Here is an 18,539-nt window from a genome sequence, read left to right on the forward strand (position 1 = left end):
CAGTATATCTCACAATCTTATTTCCATGTCTCAGGAACATATGGTAGGGTCAATTTCATAGGAAACAATTAATCTAAGTATAGTTTTAGAGTCTCAGGGGAGACCATGAGAATATGGGAGGAACATACAAATTCCAAGCAGATGTTGCCATTGTTAGATTAAAATCTATGCCCAAGCATCCATGCTACAAAGACGAAGTTGACGGAACTAAGATAGATAGATAGATAGATAGATAGATAGAGCACTATAGTAAACAAATAATAGTGGCACTATCTCCTGTCAGTGGTGCAATCCTTTTTAGCATAGAAGGGATTGCATCACTGACAGAAAGTCCTCTAAGGCCGGTGTCAAACTTGCAACTGCAATGCGAGAAACTCGCACGAGTCTCTCGCCTCAATACTCGGCACTGCCGCCGGCACTCGGGAACGGAGTGTGTGGCTGCATGTATTTCTATGCAGCTGAACGCTGAAGTCCGAACCGCTGGCGGCAGTGCCGGGTATTGAGATGAGAGGTTTTTTTTGTTAAAAATAAAGTTTGGGGTCACCTCCCGCCTCTCACCCTCCGTGTGCCCGCCCGCTTGCAAAGAAATACCCAGCTCCCGCGACGCCTCCTCTCAGAGTCGGCAGCTTGTCCTGTGTGAGCGGTCACGTGGTACCGCTCATTACAGTGATGAATATGTGGCTCCACCCCTATGGGTCGCGGGAGCTGGATGAGTATTTCTCTGCAAGCGGGTAGGCGCATGGGGGTGAAAGGCGGGAGGTGACCCCAAACTTTAATTTAAACACACGAAAAAAAAAAAAAACTTGATCTTTCATCCCTTCTCTCCTGCGAGTGCTGCTTTCAGCCGAGCAGGACAGAAGGGATGAATGGTGGCTTCAGCACCACACACAGGGAACAGTACTTACTGTAGCGCTGTGTTCCGTGTCTGCAGACACCAGCAACCGCCAAGTAATAGCCCCTAACGGGACTTCTGCACCTCTCCAGGGATCTGTGCCCTCCTTTTCGTGTCTACTATCCTAAGTAAGGTTTGAAAAAGACCCAGAGGGTCGAAATGTTACCTTGCAACACTGCGGTGATACCTCTATTTTTGGTGTTTCAAAATAAAAAAAAACACATGTTTGGCTCACAATATTCTGAAGATATCTTTTCTTGAGTACGACTGTTGATGTTCTTGACTACATTCTGGAGAATCCCTCCATGTTCAGTCTGCACCAATCTTAGCAAGAGTGCACGTCTTGTTCTTCACTAAGGTTGTGTTCCCACGGTCAGTAATTGGCAGCGACCCAGGTGATTCCACATGTGTTCATTGAACCGTGCGGAATCACCACGCCCAATACACTGTACAGGGACATTTCTCTTGACATATCTTGATAAATTGAAATGCTGCGGTCTGGAAAGACGAGCCGCATGTGCGTCTTCGCTGGGAAGCCACGGGTGCCGGTGCACGCACGGTGGACATGGGATTTCTTCAAATCCCATCCACTATGCTGTAAGATATGGCCGCTGCGGGTTGGATGCTGCGGAGGTACACAGCGGCCAACTCGCAGCGATTATTGACCGTGGGAACATACCCTAATAGAAACACATCACCAATTCTGTATTTATCACCCACTCCTGGTTTTGGCTACAAATACTGAGGTACAAAACTCAAATACTCAACATGTGATCATGGTTTTACTCTTCCAACTAGTGTCACAATTCAAGACTGTTCCTTGAAAAAGGCATTAGTTGGGAAGCTGGTGTGTAGTAGAGAATATGGCCTTATGGAAATCGTATTCAAACTGTGCTTTTTCTTTACTGAAACTGACATGCAGTGCAGGTTTCAAAACTACAACGCGTCAATTTCTCTTGTAGATAGTTTTAAGTGTGGATTTTCTTCAGAATTACATTACATGTGGGAAGTCCACAGGTAAATATATTAATATGCATTTTTATGACTTTCTGCAGCAGAAACACTCAATTATTTTTTTTTTCTTTTCTGACCTCATAAGTAACCGCTGGTTTGGCTTACAAATACCAAGGTAAAAAACTCACTAAATTCTCAACTTGCATGTGTGGCTTTAATCTCCACTTTTTTTTCACTCGGACCACTTAGTGCTACTTTCAGCGTCGGACTGGAGCACCTTGGACCCACCAGAGAAAAATCATTCTTGGGGCCCACTATGTAGCTACATAGAAACAGATACAAGACCACCAATTGTGCGATAAAAGCTCTAATATCAGGGTATAATATAAGGTAGTTCACGTCTTAATTATGTAGCAAGGGTAGGGGTAGCCCCCTCACAGAATATAATGTAGCCCCTCATAGAATATAATGCAGTCCCCTCTCATAGAATATAATGCAGCACCCCACAAAATATAATGCAACCCCCTCAGGTATAACGCAGTTCCCACCATAGAATATAATGTAGCACCCTCATAGGATATAATGCAGCCCCCCTCATATAGTATAATGCAGCCCACCACAGAATATAATGTAGTCCCCTGAGAGAATGCAGCCCCACCACAGAACATAATGCAGCCCCCCCATAGAGTGTACTGTAGCCCCCTCATATAGTATGATGTAGCCCCCCATAATATAATGTAGTCCCCTGAGAATAATGCAGTCCCCCCACAGAATATAATGTAGCCCCTTCATAAAGTATAATGCAGCCCCTCTCCACCCCATCATTGTCCTCATCACCACCTCCATCATTGCCTTCTCCCCCTCCACCCCTATCATTCTCCGCACCACCTCCATCACTGCCCATTTCATCACCTCCATCATTGCCTCCCACCACCACCATTGCCCATCACCTCCATCATTGCCTCCCCCACCACCATCATTGCCCATAACCTCCATCATTGCCTCCCACCATCATTGCCTATCACCTCCATCATTGCCCATCACCTCCATCATTGCATCCCCCACCACCATCATTGCCCATCACCTCCATCATTGCCTCCCCACGATCATTGCCTATCACCTCCATCATTGCCTCCCCCATCATCATTGCCTATCACCTCCATCATTGCCTCCCCCACCATCATTGCCAATCACCTCTATCATTTCCTTCCTCGCCATCATTGCCCATCACCTCCATCATTGCCTCCCCCACCATCATTGCCCATCACCTCCATCATTGTCTTCCCCACCATCATTGTCCATCACTTGCATCATTGCCTCCCCTCACCTCTATCATTGCCTCCCCACCACCACCATCATTGCCCATTACCTCCATCGTTGCCTCCCCACCACCACCATCATTGCCCATTACCTCCATCATTTTGGTTTCCACCCACCATCATTGCCCATCACCTCCATCACTGTCTCCCCCACCAATATCATTGTCCTTCACCACCACATACACACACACACACACACACACACCTCACCGCAGCAGCAGCTCATCACACACACACACATGCAGGCACACACACGCAGGCAGGCACAAGCGCACACACACACACACGCAGGCACACAGCACAGCTCACCTCCCCACAGCAGCAGCACATCCCAGTGGCCCCTTCCTCGCTGGCAGCTTTCTGTCTGAGACAGCACGCTGGATGATGACGTCATCCAGCTGTGCTGTCTCAGACAGGAAGCAGGACGCCAGGAGGTGAGCTGCTCTGTGTGAGTCTGTGTGCCTGCATGTGTGAGTATGTGTGCGGTGCTGTGTGTGTGTGTATGCGTGTGTGTGTGTGGTGGTGGGGCTTTACATGCGGGCAGTGTTAGCTGCAACCTGCGGCTAACGCTGCCCGCTATTAAAGAGAAATGTTATTCATGCCTCTCCACGCCCATAGGGGCATGGTGAAGCGTGAATATTCATTTTGCTTTAGCAGCAGGGACAGGATCCTGTCTCCAGCTGCTGCTACTGGAACAGGGTGGGCCGCCTTGACTCCAGTGCCCCATAGCCACTGGCTGGCGGCTCCTGGAGCAGTGGGGGCCCTAGGCAGCTGTTGGCCAGTATACCAGCAGGTGTCAGTGCCTGGGCCCACCGGAGAATCCTGGCTGGCTACTATCCAAGCCTGGCTACTTTCATATATATTCTTTTACGCTCTGTTCCCACGATCATTATTTGGTGAGTTTTTGACTTTTGCAGAATTTCCGCACCATTTCTGCACCTATAAGGCTATGTGGCCACTATCAGGAATAGTAGCGTTTTGGACACAGCGTATTTTCGCTATACACTTGTGTTCAGGTACATGCGGATTTCCCACATGTAATGACATTCTGTTTCTGAAAATACGCAGTGGAGACTAGCAGAAATTCAAATACTGCGCCTCGTAAACCAGCACCGCGGGTTTTATCGCTCCTGTGTAGTTGCCATCTTTACTTGGGCCCGCTGCACCATGATAGTGCGTTTGATTCAAGGCCTAGACAGGTAAACATCTTTGCCTGTTTTTTTGGGGTGTTTTCTTTAGAATAGTGGAGTTTTTTTTCCTCTTTTTCCTCCTTTTGTGGTTTCAGCACCACATGTGAGTTTACGCAGCGATAAATAGAAGCACAATGGGCGTGAGATTTCTATAAATCCCATCCACTGTGATTGTAATGTAGAACGCAGCGTTTTGAACACAGAGAAAATATGCTGCATCTAAAATTAATATTATTATTATTTATTATTGTAGCACCATTTATTCCATGGCGCTTTACATGTGAGGTGGGGTATACATAATAAAAACAGGTACAATAATCTTGAACAATACAAGTCACAACTGGTACAGGAGGAGAAAGGACCCTGCCCACGAGGGCTCTCAATCTACAAGGGATGGGTGAGGATACAGTAGGTGAGGATAGAGCTGGCCGTGCAGCGGTTTGGTCGATCGGTGGTTACTGCAGGTTGTAGGTTTGCCAGAAGAGGTAGGTCTTCATGTTCTTTTTGAAGGTTTCGATGGTAGATGAGAGGCTGATATGTTGTGGTAGAGAGTTCCAGAGGAGGGATGATGCGCAAGAGAAATCTTGTATGCGATTGTGGGAAGAGGAGATAAGAGGGGAGTAGAGAAGGAGATCTTGTGAGGATCGGAGGTTGCGTGTAGGTAAGTACCGGGAGACGAGGTCACAGATGTATGGAGGAGACAGGTTGTGGATGGCTTTGTATGTCATGGTTAGGCTTTTGTACTGGAGTCTCTGGGTAATGGGGAGCCAGTGAAGGTATTGACAGATGGGAATAGTGGAGGGACAGGCTGATTAGTCGGGCAGCTGAGTTTAGAATAGATTGGAGGGGTGCGAGAGTGTTAGAGGGGAGGCCACAGAGCAGGAGGTTACAGTAGTTGAGGCAGGAGATGATGAGGGCATGGACTAGGGTTTTTGCAGATTCTTTGTTTAGGAATGTACGGATCCGTGAAATATTTTTGAGTTGAAGGTGGCAGGAAGTGGAAAGGGCTTGGATATGCAATTTGAAGGAGAGTTCAGCATCAAGGATTACCCAGAGACAGCCGTTTACTGTAATGGATAGGTTCGTTGGAGTGGTCGCGTGAGATAGGGGAAAAACAATGAATTCTGTTTTGTCCATGTTAAGTTTTAGAAATCTAGCGGAGAAGAAGGATGAAATAGCGGATAGACATTGAGGGATTCTATAAATGCTACTATTCCTGATCGTGGGCACATAGCCTTATACATATTCGCATACTTGCGTTTTTTTCATTGCTTTTTGTGTGCTTTCATCGCATTTTTGACGCTGAATTTTTTGTCTGTTTGGTGTGTCATGCTTTAAATAAAGCTGGTTTGTTTTTGACATTCTCAGGTGGAGATTACATGTGTTTTTTGATGAGTCTCCACAGCGGGAACGCACTAAAAACACACCATGTGTATTTTTAACTTGCAGATTTTCTGCATCTAATGCAAGTTTAAGGGGAAATTCCACTCAGAAAACTCAGCGTAGCGGCAAGAGAAATTAACATTGGAAAAACACACCACAGATGAGTTTAAGCAGCAAAAGGCCGGTTTCACACGTCAGTGGCTCCGGTACGTGAGGTGACAGTTTCCTCACGTACCGGGGACACTGACTCACGTAGACACATTGAAATCAATGTGTCTCTGCACATGTCAGCGTGTTTTCACGGACCGTGTGTCTGTGTGCAAAACACGGAGACATGTCAGTGTTCGTGGGAGCGCACGGATTACACGGACCCATTAAAGTCAATGGGTCCGTGTAAAACATGTACCGCACACGGACGCTGTCCGTGTGCAGTCCGTGTGCCATGCAGGAGACAGTGCTACAGTAAGCGCTGTCCCCCCAGCGTGGTGCTGAAGCCGCCATTCATATCTTCTCTGCAGCAGCGTTTGCTGGAGAGAAGATATGAAAAATCATTTTTTTTTCTTTTAGTGTTTAAAATAAAGATCCCTGTCCCGAACCCCCTCCCACCCCCTGTGCGCCCGCCCGCTGGTAATAAAATACTCACCCGGCTCCCTCGCAGCTTCCTCTCAGCGCCAGCTTCTCCTGTATGAGCGGTCACGTGGTGCCGCCGATTACAGTCATGAATATGCGGCATATTCATGACTATAATGGGCGGCATCATGTGACCGCTCATACAGGAGAAGGTGCGGCGTGGAGAGGATGCTTCAAGGGAGGCGGGTGAGTATTTTAGTAACAGCAGGCGGGCGCACGGCGGGTGGGGACAGGGATCTTTATTTTAAACACGAAAAAAAAAAAAAGGATTTTTCATATCTTATCTCCTGCACGCTCCGTGTGGTACCCAGTCGGCACACGGCTGCCGCACGTGTGCCACACAGATGGCCTACGTGAGCTCACGGACACACGGACACGGATAATTCCGGTACCGATTTTTCTGGTCCTGGAATTATCTGGACGTGTGAGACTGGCCTAAAAAAGAAGCACAGAGGGCATGAGATCTCTATAAATCCCATCCACTTTGCTAGGACTGTAAAATGCTGCGTTTTTTTCCTCGGTGAAAATCAGCAGTGCAAAAACCGTGATTAAAGCTCATCATGGGCAAACAGCCTTATATTGCACAAAAGGGTTCGTATGTGACTTGATTTAATGACTTGGTTAACATAGACCTATTCAGTGTAATTTTGACCTCTTAAAATCAATAAAGGTTTCAAAGTGCAGTGATAGTCATTTAAATTGAAGAAGGCCATGTAAATAATTCCCCTGTTAATACCTCTCCAAAGCTTATAAGAGAAGCAAAGAAAATAAACAATGCCAGGAGGCACATTAAGCGTGCAGCTAAAGTGGAAGTGATTGAAGTGCTGCCCATCAGAGAAACAGTTCAATGTCGGGCATGCACAGACAGCCAGCTGTTCCGAGGGCTCAGAACCTTCTCCTTTATTGTTCTGCTCAGTTAGAGGTGGGGCATGAGAGGGATTCCAAACATAGCACATGTTTATACAGAAATGTTAATATGTTCCACACTCTCACATACATAAAAAGGAAATAACAGCTGATCAGAATCAAACTAGACAGCAATCTCTGACAACACTCATTTGGAGAACTGTGGAAAATCCAGGAGAGTTGGTCGCCCACAGGGAGGCAAGAATAATTTAACTACAGCTGCCCTTTTATCTAGGGATCATCACAATTTAAGCACCCAATGGAAAGACAAAAGTATTTAGCACCAATCTTGCCAGTGCCCTAATGTTAATGCCTTTGTCTGGGTTTGTGAATTCAACATTATTATTTACAAAGCATTCTACCAGCAGGTGACATTCAATACAGTTTTCCAGCATTGATCTTTCACTTTGTGATATTTAGCATTTTGATGTACATTTTCTTAATATTTGCAGACAAGCTTAAAGGGTATCATTATTTTTTTAAACAGATTTTTCACCTACTGTTAGAATGCAACCTTGGAGAAACATAGATCTGCATTGGAGCTGTAGATGTGAAAGGATAGAGCATCATTTGAGTAATAAAAAAACAATAATATTAAAATATTTCCTATTTTTACAATATTTAAGTTATAAAACAAATGATAACTAGCAGTACATGACTTCTATGTGATAGGTACTGGTGACCTAGAGCGGTATTCCCATCCTAGATATTTATAGCACATTCAGGATAAAGGAGAATCCCACCCCTGAGTGGGATGAATAGGGTCTGATGAACAGGGTTCTATCTTGCACCACTGTGAATGGAGAGGTGGCCGTGCATGCGCAGCCCTCTATTCACCTCCATATAACTTCTTAAATTAGCCATTTACTGTTGCATGGATATGTCATAATAGTCTGCAATGGGAATATCCCTTTAAATATCTCTTATCATAAATCACGGACTACACCTCAACAAACCTGGGAAACACACATTCGCCAGAAGACTCGCTACACTCATCAGGAGGGCGTTAAACTAGAAGAAGAGGGGACGGGAAGAAAAACATTAGACTCGAACAAAGACGACCCAGGAAAACATACTCAGAAGGGAGGTAAGAACATTTCTAAAACAATCCACAGTGAGGAGATTGGAACAAAACAAAATCCTCTAAACTGCATGCTCGCAAACGCCAGAAGCCTGACAAACAAGATGGAAGAACTAGAAGCAGAAATATCTACAGGTAACTTTGACATAGTGGGAATAACCGAGACATGGTTAGATGAAAGCTATGACTGGGCAGTTAACTTACAGGGTTACAGTCTGTTTAGAAAGGATCGTAAAAATCGGAGAGGAGGAGGGGTTTGTCTCTATGTAAAGTCTTGTCTAAAGTCCACTTTAAGGGAGGATATTAGCGAAGGGAATGAGGATGTCGAGTCCATATGGGTTGAAATTCATGGAGGGAAAAATGGTAACAAAATTCTCATTGGGGTCTGTTACAAACCCCCAAATATAACAGAAAGCATGGAAAGTCTACTTCTAAAGCAGATAGATGAAGCTGCAACCCATAATGAGGTCCTGGTTATGGGGGACTTTAACTACCCGGATATTAACTGGGAAACAGAAACCTGTGAAACCCATAAAGGCAACAGGTTTCTGCTAATAACCAAGAAAAATTATCTTTCACAATTGGTGCAGAATCCAACCAGAGGAGCAGCACTTTTAGACCTAATACTATCTAATAGACCTGACAGAATAACAAATCTGCAGGTGGTTGGGCATTTAGGAAATAGCGACCACAATATTGTGCAGTTTCACCTGTCTTTCACTAGGGGGACTTGTCAGGGAGTCACAAAAACATTGAACTTTAGGAAGGCAAAGTTTGAACAGCTTAGAGATGCCCTTAATCTGGTAGACTGGGACAATATCCTCAGAAATGAGAATACAGATAATAAATGGGAAATGTTTAAGAACATCCTAAATAGGCAGTGTAAGCGGTTTATACCTTGTGGGAATAAAAGGACTAGAAATAGGAAAAACCCAATGTGGCTAAACAAAGAAGTAAGACAGGCAATTAACAGTAAAAAGAAAGCATTTGCACTACTAAAGCAGGATGGCACCATTGAAGCTCTAAAAAACTATAGGGAGAAAAATACTTTATCTAAAAAACAAATTAAAGCTGCCAAAAAGGAAACAGAGAAGCACATTGCTAAGGAGAGTAAAACTAATCCCAAACTGTTCTTCAACTATATCAATAGTAAAAGAATAAAAACTGAAAATGTAGGCCCCTTAAAAAATAGTGAGGAAAGAATGGTTGTAGATGACGAGGAAAAAGCTAACATATTAAACACCTTCTTCTCCACGGTATTCACGGTGGAAAATGAAATGCTAGGTGAAATCCCAAGAAACAATGAAAACCCTATATTAAGGGTCACCAATCTAACCCAAGAAGAGGTGCGAAACCGGCTAAATAAGATTAAAATAGATAAATCTCCGGGTCCGGATGGCATACACCCACGAGTACTAAGAGAACTAAGTAATGTAATAGATAAACCATTATTTCTTATTTTTAGTGACTCTATAGCGACAGGGTCTGTTCCGCAGGACTGGCGCATAGCAAATGTGGTGCCAATATTCAAAAAGGGCTCTAAAAGTGAACCTGGAAATTATAGGCCAATAAGTCTAACCTCTATTGTTGGTAAAATATTTGAAGGGTTTCTGAGGGATGTTATTCTGGATTATCTCAATGAGAATAACTGTTTAACTCCATATCAGCATGGGTTTATGAGAAATCGCTCCTGTCAAACCAATCTAATCAGTTTTTATGAAGAGGTAAGCTATAGGCTGGACCACGGTGAGTCATTGGACGTGGTATATCTCGATTTTTCCAAAGCGTTTGATACCGTGCCGCACAAGAGGTTGGTACACAAAATGAGAATGCTTGGTCTGGGGGAAAATGTGTGTAAATGGGTTAGTAACTGGCTTAGTGATAGAAAGCAGAGGGTGGTTATAAATGGTATAGTCTCTAACTGGGTCGCTGTGACCAGTGGGGTACCGCAGCGGTCAGTATTGGGACCTGTTCTCTTCAACATATTCATTAATGATCTGGTAGAAGGTTTACACAGTAAAATATCGATATTTGCAGATGATACAAAACTATGTAAAGCAGTTAATACAAGAGAAGATAGTATTCTGCTACAGATGGATCTGGATAAGTTGGAAACTTGGGCTGAAAGGTGGCAGATGAGGTTTAACAATGATAAATGTAAGGTTATACACATGGGAAGAGGGAATCAATATCACCATTACACACTGAACGGGAAACCACTGGGTAAATCTGACAGGGAGAAGGACTTGGGGATCCTAGTTAATGATAAACTTACCTGGAGCAGCCAGTGCCAGGCAGCAGCTGCCAAGGCAAACAGGATCATGGGGTGCATTAAAAGAGGTCTGGATACACATGATGAGAGCATTATACTGCCTCTGTACAAATCCCTAGTTAGACCGCACATGGAGTACTGTGTCCAGTTTTGGGCACCGGTGCTCAGGAAGGATATAATGGAACTAGAGAGAGTACAAAGGAGGGCAACAAAATTAATAAAGGGGATGGGAGAACTACAATACCCAGATAGATTAGCGAAATTAGGATTATTTAGTCTAGAAAAAAGACGACTGAGGGGTGATCTAATAACCATGTATAAGTATATAAGGGGACAATACAAATATCTCGCTGAGGATCTGTTTATACCAAGGAAGGTGACGGGCACAAGGGGGCATTCTTTGCGTCTGGAGGAGAGAAGGTTTTTCCACCAACATAGAAGAGGATTCTTTACTGTTAGGGCAGTGAGAATCTGGAATTGCTTGCCTGAGGAGGTGGTGATGGCGAACTCAGTCGAGGGGTTCAAGAGAGGCCTGGATGTCTTCCTGGAGCAGAACAATATTGTATCATACAATTATTAGGTTCTGTAGAAGGACGTAGATCTGGGTATTTACTATGATGGAATATAGGCTGAACTGGATGGACAAATGTCTTTTTTCGGCCTTACTAACTATGTTACTATGTTACTATGTTACTATGTTATTGAGACCAGTGTAGTTGAATAGCACATAGTTTTACTGATGCAGTGGTCGACTACGAAACAGTTGAAGGACCATGTAGATAAGGGTCCCATTGTCAAAATAAAAACACCTTTCTACCACTCATTAGACTTCATGTTAGGCCCCCTTCACATTTACGTCTTTCTGGTATGCGTGGCATACGTTGCCACACGTACCAGAGACACGTATCTATTAGTGATAAGCGAATATACTCGTTACTCGAGATTTCCCAAGCACGCTTGGGGGTCCTCCGAGTATTTTTAGTGCTCGGAGATTTAGTTTTTCTTGCCGCAGCTGAATGATTTACATCTGTTAGCCAGCATAAGTACATGTGGGGATTCCCTAGCAACCAGGCAACCCCCACATGTACTTATGCTGGCTAACAGATGTAAATCATTCAGTTGCGGCAAGAAAAACTAAATCTCTGAGCACTAAAAAATACTCGGAGGACCCCCGAGCGTGCTCTAGAAATCTCGTGTAACGAGTATATTCGCTCAACACTAGTATCCACACGTAAATTAATTAAAACCTACAGTGATCTTCACATGTCCGGGTTTTCACACGGACCTTGTGTCCATGTGAACCACACGGAGACATGTACATTTTTCCCGGCAGAACAGATGACAAGGGTCAATACAATTTTTTAAGGGTCAATGCAAGTCTATGGATTCGTCTAAATTACGTACAGCACACGGACGGCGGTGTGCTGTACATGTTTAACATTGCAAAGTATAGGAGATTAGAAATTAATTTTTCTTAAGCCATACCGGAAAACTAAATGGTACAATGACGTCACAGGGATGACACACTGATGGCACACTGGTCCAAATCACTGATGACACAGGTGCCTATTCTATGGATGTTTGAAGAGAATCGAAGGCCACGGACTAAAGTAGCAAATTTCATGGCTCAGAACATTTTACTCATCGGTTGTTAGAGAGATTTAAGGCCACGTTACCGCGTTCAGTATTTGGTGAGTTTTATTACCTCAGTATTTGAAAGCCAAAACCAGGAGTGGGTGATAATACAGAAGTGGAGCATATGTTTCTATTATACTTTTCCTCTAATTGTTCCTCTCCTGGTTTTGGCTTACAAATACTGATGTAAAATACTGACCACATACTGAATGTGTGAACATGGCCTTAGACGCCCTTAACACGTCCGTATAATACCGGTTCCAGTGTTATCAGTATTTGGACCAGTGTTCCATCAGTGTGCCAACTGTTTTGTTTCCAGAATGGCTTAAGAAAAATCAATTCTAATGCTTCTCCTATACTTTACAATGTTAAACACTTAAAGCACACGGACGGCACATGGATAACATTCGCGTGCTGTACATGTTTTACATGGACCCATTGGCCCTTGTCATCTACGCTGCCAGGAAAAAAATGGACGTCTCTATGTGAAAACACGGACATGTGATGATCACCATAGGTTTTTGGCTATGTGCACACGTTGCGGATTAGGCTTAGGAATTTCTGGTGCGGATTCTGCCTCTCCTGGCAGAAAATGCACCTGCGGATTTGTAGCGTTTTTTGTGCGGTTCTGCAGCATTTTTTGTGCGTTTTTGCAGCGGTTTTCTTGCGGATTTGCTGCGGTGTTTACCCCTGCGGTTTTCTATAATGAAATGGGTACAAAAACGCTGCATATTCAGAAAAAAGAAGTGACATGCTACTTCTTTTAAACCTCAGTGTTTCCGCAGCAGATTTTCCGCAAAGTGTGCGCAGCATTTTTTTTTCCTCATTGATTTACATTGTACTGTAAATCAATTGCGGATCTGCAGTGTTTCTGCACCTCAAAAAACGCTGCGGATCCGCAGAGAATCCGCAATGTGTGCACATAGCCTTATTAGGTACGTGTGGACAAGTGTCTCCGGTACCTGTGAAAACAGACGCTACATGTGCCTACAACACGTACATGTGAAGGGGGCCTAGGAAAGTCATCTATGCCTCAGCATTACTCAAGTGCCAGGGGCCACTATACTGTTCTTGCGCAGGGCATACTGCTGCCTGTGTGCGTCCCTGTAATGATTCATTCATGCAATTTATAAGTAACAGCACAAGGTGCACAATCTAGTTTTCTCATTTGTAATGCATATATACAGTATAACAAAGTGCATACCCGGAGCTGTTCTTAAGAATCTTTGTGAGCAGATAACTAATTTGTATCTAGCACCTGATTGCATGTCATTGCATATCCTGTGTAAACAGGAGAAAGTAATATGGTCTTCAATGTTCTGACCTCCCACTTTGATATCAAGGAGACTTTAAGCTATAGGGAGAGTACGTAGACCCTCTCTGCAGCCATGGATCAGTGACATCTGATCTCAGGGACCATATTTTATGAAAATGTACAATATATGTGCTCAGCTATTTTAGCCATAGATACAGAATATCACAGAACCCTTACAACAACAAACATATGTACAAACAAAAGACTATAGCAACAAAGTATAGCCTAAGAGCTATGCTAGAATTGAATACATGAATTATTTAGACTGGGTTACTACTGTACAAAATATATTTATAAAATTGAAGGTACCTAGCGCACAAATTACCAATTCACATGAGCCCATCAGCCAACATTTGCATTGCGCATTTCTCACAATGGGCTCAAAGCTCATAATATGTCAACTTTCTCTACTTCTAACTGATTTATGCCACGGTCAGACGTGTGTGTAAAAATGGAAAATTCATTTTATTATCACCCTTATGTCATTTGTATTGTCACCCTTATGCCAATCAATTGCCATCTGTATTTTACGTCCGGGTGACGTCCGTGAGGAATCCATATTTATACATCAACCTATTAAAATATAAGTTAATAATGGCATGTATCCATAAAATATGTATCCAGAAAAATCAGATGCAATACAGCTGTTTAGTATGTGATCTCATATTTTTTGCGCACCCACAGACTTGAATGAGCAAGACTCATGCGATATAAAGAAGAGAATAGAGCATAATGCGTTTTTTTTTTCACAGCCCTTCCTATAGCTTTGATCAGTGTGCTGTACAGTTTTTACTCGAATCGCACTTGTCGGTATAACATGTTTGTCCGATGTTTGTCTGAACCAGCCCTGAAGCTGTTCACTTGGCACACTACTCATAAACAGGCAGTACTGAATGATCACTCCTATGTACTTTACATAAAGATAGATTTATTTCATTGCCTATACTATGACAACAAATTTATTTCCATTTCCTCTATATCCTATTCTGACCTCGTGCATACTCACCCCCTCACGCTAAATACAACTTTAATCCCCTATTTTTCATCCTTCGATCCCATGTTTTTAGATTTTTTTTTTTCATTGTTATTTGCATCAGTCTAAAGTTGTTTATTACTGTATTTTGCCACATTGCACATCATGATAGAGAATGCTGGTTCAGCATCAATAAAAAAATAATCATGTGATAAACAGTATGTACTTATTGTGTGCGACCACAGCATACATCTATCCTACATTATGCACTTATTTTTCTGGAGCTTGTAAGTATGAACAAGTGTATCCAAGATATTAAATATTTTAGTCCTGATGCTTCAGTCCAATAGCTTTTAAAGGAGCTGCTGAATATTTTATTATTATTATTATTACTATTATTATTATTTAATATCTTCAAACAGTTGATGAAAAAAATGTATAGCTACATAATAAATCTAATTGTTATTGCTGGCCTCTAAAGTAAAGCTGTTTGTGTTATGTAATATACACATTTTCTTACCTTTTCAAAGTCCTTTCCAGAAATCCTTTATAACTTCCATTCTTAATCCAAGTGTTTGAAAAAAACAAAAATTATGCAGCCCAGAAATATTTTAAAAATCTTGTATTAGTCCTCTATGGGAAAAGACAAAAAAAAAAAGAATTTGATAAATGTGATTTCTTGTACTGCGCTCATTGTCTCAGATCAGTGCCCTGAGCTCAGCATCTTAGCTGCCTAGTTCACACTTGTTGTGCCTCTGTAACTAAGTCCACTCCTAAATATACTTGTCTGAGGTGCTGCCAACACAAGCACGGTATATTTCCTCCTAGCCGGTAGCCAATCGTAGACCCCCATGAAATCCTTCCTAATCCATAACCAGTGCACTTCAATCCATGACAAAGCTTCTCTAACATTAATATAAATATTATTGTTTAAATTAAAAGAGGGGCCGCGCGGCGTGACACACGTAGCTTTAAATAAGTCTTGCCTATTGTTCCTGTCATCCCAGATATCCCAGGCAGATGCTGTGCAGGAGATCAGTGGACATATGTAATCACAAGAGAACAGGCTCATTGAAATTAGCAAGCGAAGCTTCGGAGGCTGCTCTCAAATCACAAGGCTCTGAGGCATCCATAGAACTAGGAGAACTGAGGTGTCTGTCTCTGGTCACGCTCACTGTAAGCCCAAATGTACAGGCAGGTTGGGCAGAACTTTATAATTAACAGATGTTCCAAATCTCCCCCAGCCGTCTACTTCTAAGCAGTCTCTCCCTGTGCTGTGCGGCTGCAAAGTCATTTCCAAATATATCAGTGTATTTTTCACACTTGCTCCCTCTACGCTCTTAGCTTCATTTAATTCATCCCTTTTTCTCGTCTTCAAATCTCTTGATCTTTTCCACTCTTTTCTCTCTCCTATCTTCCTAGCTTTCTTTCTCCTTTTTTGTCACTCCATGGCTTTTCTCCTATGTCTAGAGCGTTTTCATTTCCACCATTCTCATCATAAAAAAAGCTCTATTACCGACAGTATAGATCCAATCCGTAGAGTTTCCAATTTCTCAAATTTCAATGTAAAAATTAATGTTTTTATCGACCATCACTCAAGACATGTTCTACCTTACGACCTGCTTAATACACCAACAACAAAGATCTGTAAAACAAACCCGTAACTTTGTTGCTTATGAAACAGAACCAAAAATACTATATTATATATATTTAAAAGTTTAGTAGTCATGTCAATGTATAATTCCCAAATAGCACACAAGGAGGAAATAACATTTATAGACGGTTAAATAACTTTCCATATATAACATTTATACTCCTTTTAAAATATCAACGGCTGATCTCAACTCTAGCTGCTGGGACTCTATGTGTCTCCATACAGGCACACAGGTTTAGTAGACGCATGCCACTGAAGGGTTAACATAGGTATCTCTATAGTATACACTGTTCTGTGTATAATCCCTCTGCTCTTGTTCTGCCCCTAGACCACTCTCCTCTTAGCAGACGTCACACTCTGACCCTTCTTGCCAAAATATTCACATAAATTTTCCCTCTCATACTTCTTCCCTAATTTCCTCACCTTGCCAATGTCTCATCTCTCTTTTTTTTTCTTTCTTCTTCATTTCCTCCCTCTGTCACTTTCTCCCTTTTCCCTTGCTCCTTAATTTCCTGTCTTTAATCTCCCTCTGTCCCATTTTCTTAGTTTATCTCCTTTCCTTGTAATCTCTTTCCCTGTTCAGTTCACTCACTTCTCTCCTTCTTTCTTGCATGGATCGCAGACAATAAGTTGGAGCTGTAGCCAGAGCAGAGGAGAGTGGGGTAACGTGAATGTCAGATGGACAAGAGCCATCGCAGTCATATATCAATCAGAATCGCAGCAAATGGGAGTACCAGGGAAACATGAAGCCCTCCTTATCTGGGAAATCACTAAACACAATTTGCTGAAATAACCACAAACTAGATTCACATATTTATGAGCCTCATAATGTGCCCTGGTATAAACCAGAGAGGAATGCTGTTTTTAAGTGCTGTTCTCAAATAAATCATCCCAGCTAATGTCTCTTTATTGTAATAGTCTAGGATAAAGCAGTAATTTGACGTACAGTGCTTCCTGTAAACAAGATATAGAAGAAATTATAGAAGAAAAATTAACACAATTGCTTTCTCCATGTAATATTCTTTCATTTGTTTTTTTGTTTTGTTTTTAAGCCATTTTTTATTTCTTTTTTATTTAGCAAAAACTATTCCATTTTTAATGACCTCTTTCCAAATGCCATTTACGCCGGGTTCAGACGGCTGGAAGAAAAGTTGGGCAAGTCACATCCGCAGAGTGCTGACCTGCTCCATGTTGGTACAGGAAAGATATATATCTTGGTACCGTGTTAGCCAGTAGATAGAAAAATATTTAGAATTGAGAGTCCTCAGTGGTTGATACCTTTTAATGGCTAACTGAAAAGATGGTAACAAATTACAAGCTTTCGAGACTACACAGGTCTCTTCATCAGGCAAACCTGATGAAGAGACCTGTGTAGTCTCGAAAGCTTGCAATTTGTTACCATCTTTTCAGTTAGCCATTAAAAGGTATCAACCACTGAGGACTCTCAATTCTAAATATTTTTCGACCTGCTCCATGTGCAGCTATGTGTGTTACCTGCCATTTACATGCACTAGTCTCTTCCATAAATTTTACTAATGTTCTCCCCGTGTTTGCGTGGGTTTGCTCCGGGTATGGTTTCCTTTCACACTTCAAAGACATGATAGGGAATTTAGATTGTGAGCCCCAATGGGGGCAGCAATGATAACATAAGTAAAACACTGCAGAATATGATGGAGCTGTATAAATTAATGAAATAATAATAATAATGTAATGCATGCTGGGATATTTTTCCATGAAAACCGTTGCCCCATGAGGAAAACTGGCCATGTATACTGGCATATTAGCTTCAATGTGTGCATGTGCCAGAAAGATTTGAGGCTCTTTTTTATTTTGGAATCAATTCCTATTTTTGTGTTTTGCAAATCCTGATGCAAAATCCTGAACATGAATATTGCTGTGGGCAAATAACCGAAGGATAGAAAACAGAAATCCTTTAGTTTTGGAGCTCAAGAGCATTAAAAACAATTATTATTATTATTATTATTTATTGTTATAGCGCGATTTATTCCATGGCGCTTTACATGTGAGGAGGGGTATACATAATAAAAACAAGTACAATAATCTTAAACAATACAAGTCATAACTGGTACAGGAGGAATGAGGACCCTGCCCGCGAAGGCTCACAATCTACAAGGGATGGGTGAGAATACAGTAGGTGAGGGTAGAGCTGGTCATGCAGCGGTTTGGTCGATCGGTGGTAACTGCAGGTTGTAGGCTTGTCTGAAGAGGTGGGTCTTCAGGTTCTTTCTGAACAATGTTGAGAAGCATCGGTGTCTTCTTTTACTTTTCCTTCTTTGTACATCTACTTTTAGGCTTGGCTACAAAAACTGGATTG

General features: G+C 42.4%; 1 protein-coding gene across 5 annotated transcripts in view; it reads right to left on the reverse strand.

The window, feature by feature from the left end:
- The window catches only part of NDP (norrin cystine knot growth factor NDP), a 283,995-nt gene extending 267,113 nt beyond the window's left edge, over positions 1-16,882 (reverse strand). For 2 of the 5 annotated variants that reach the window (XM_069761659.1, XM_069761654.1), the window contains exons 1-2: positions 15,537-15,707; positions 15,071-15,183 (exon numbers count right to left, since the gene is read on the reverse strand). The gene's annotated coding sequence lies outside the window, so the exon portion shown is untranslated. The other 3 variants (XM_069761653.1, XM_069761657.1, XM_069761656.1) reach the window with 2 other exon arrangements.
- Positions 16,883-18,539: the final 1,657 nt, after the last annotated feature.

The sequence above is a fragment of the Ranitomeya imitator genome, chromosome 3, assembly GCF_032444005.1.
Source record: "Ranitomeya imitator isolate aRanImi1 chromosome 3, aRanImi1.pri, whole genome shotgun sequence".
NCBI classification, from domain to species: Eukaryota; Metazoa; Chordata; class Amphibia; order Anura; family Dendrobatidae; genus Ranitomeya; species Ranitomeya imitator.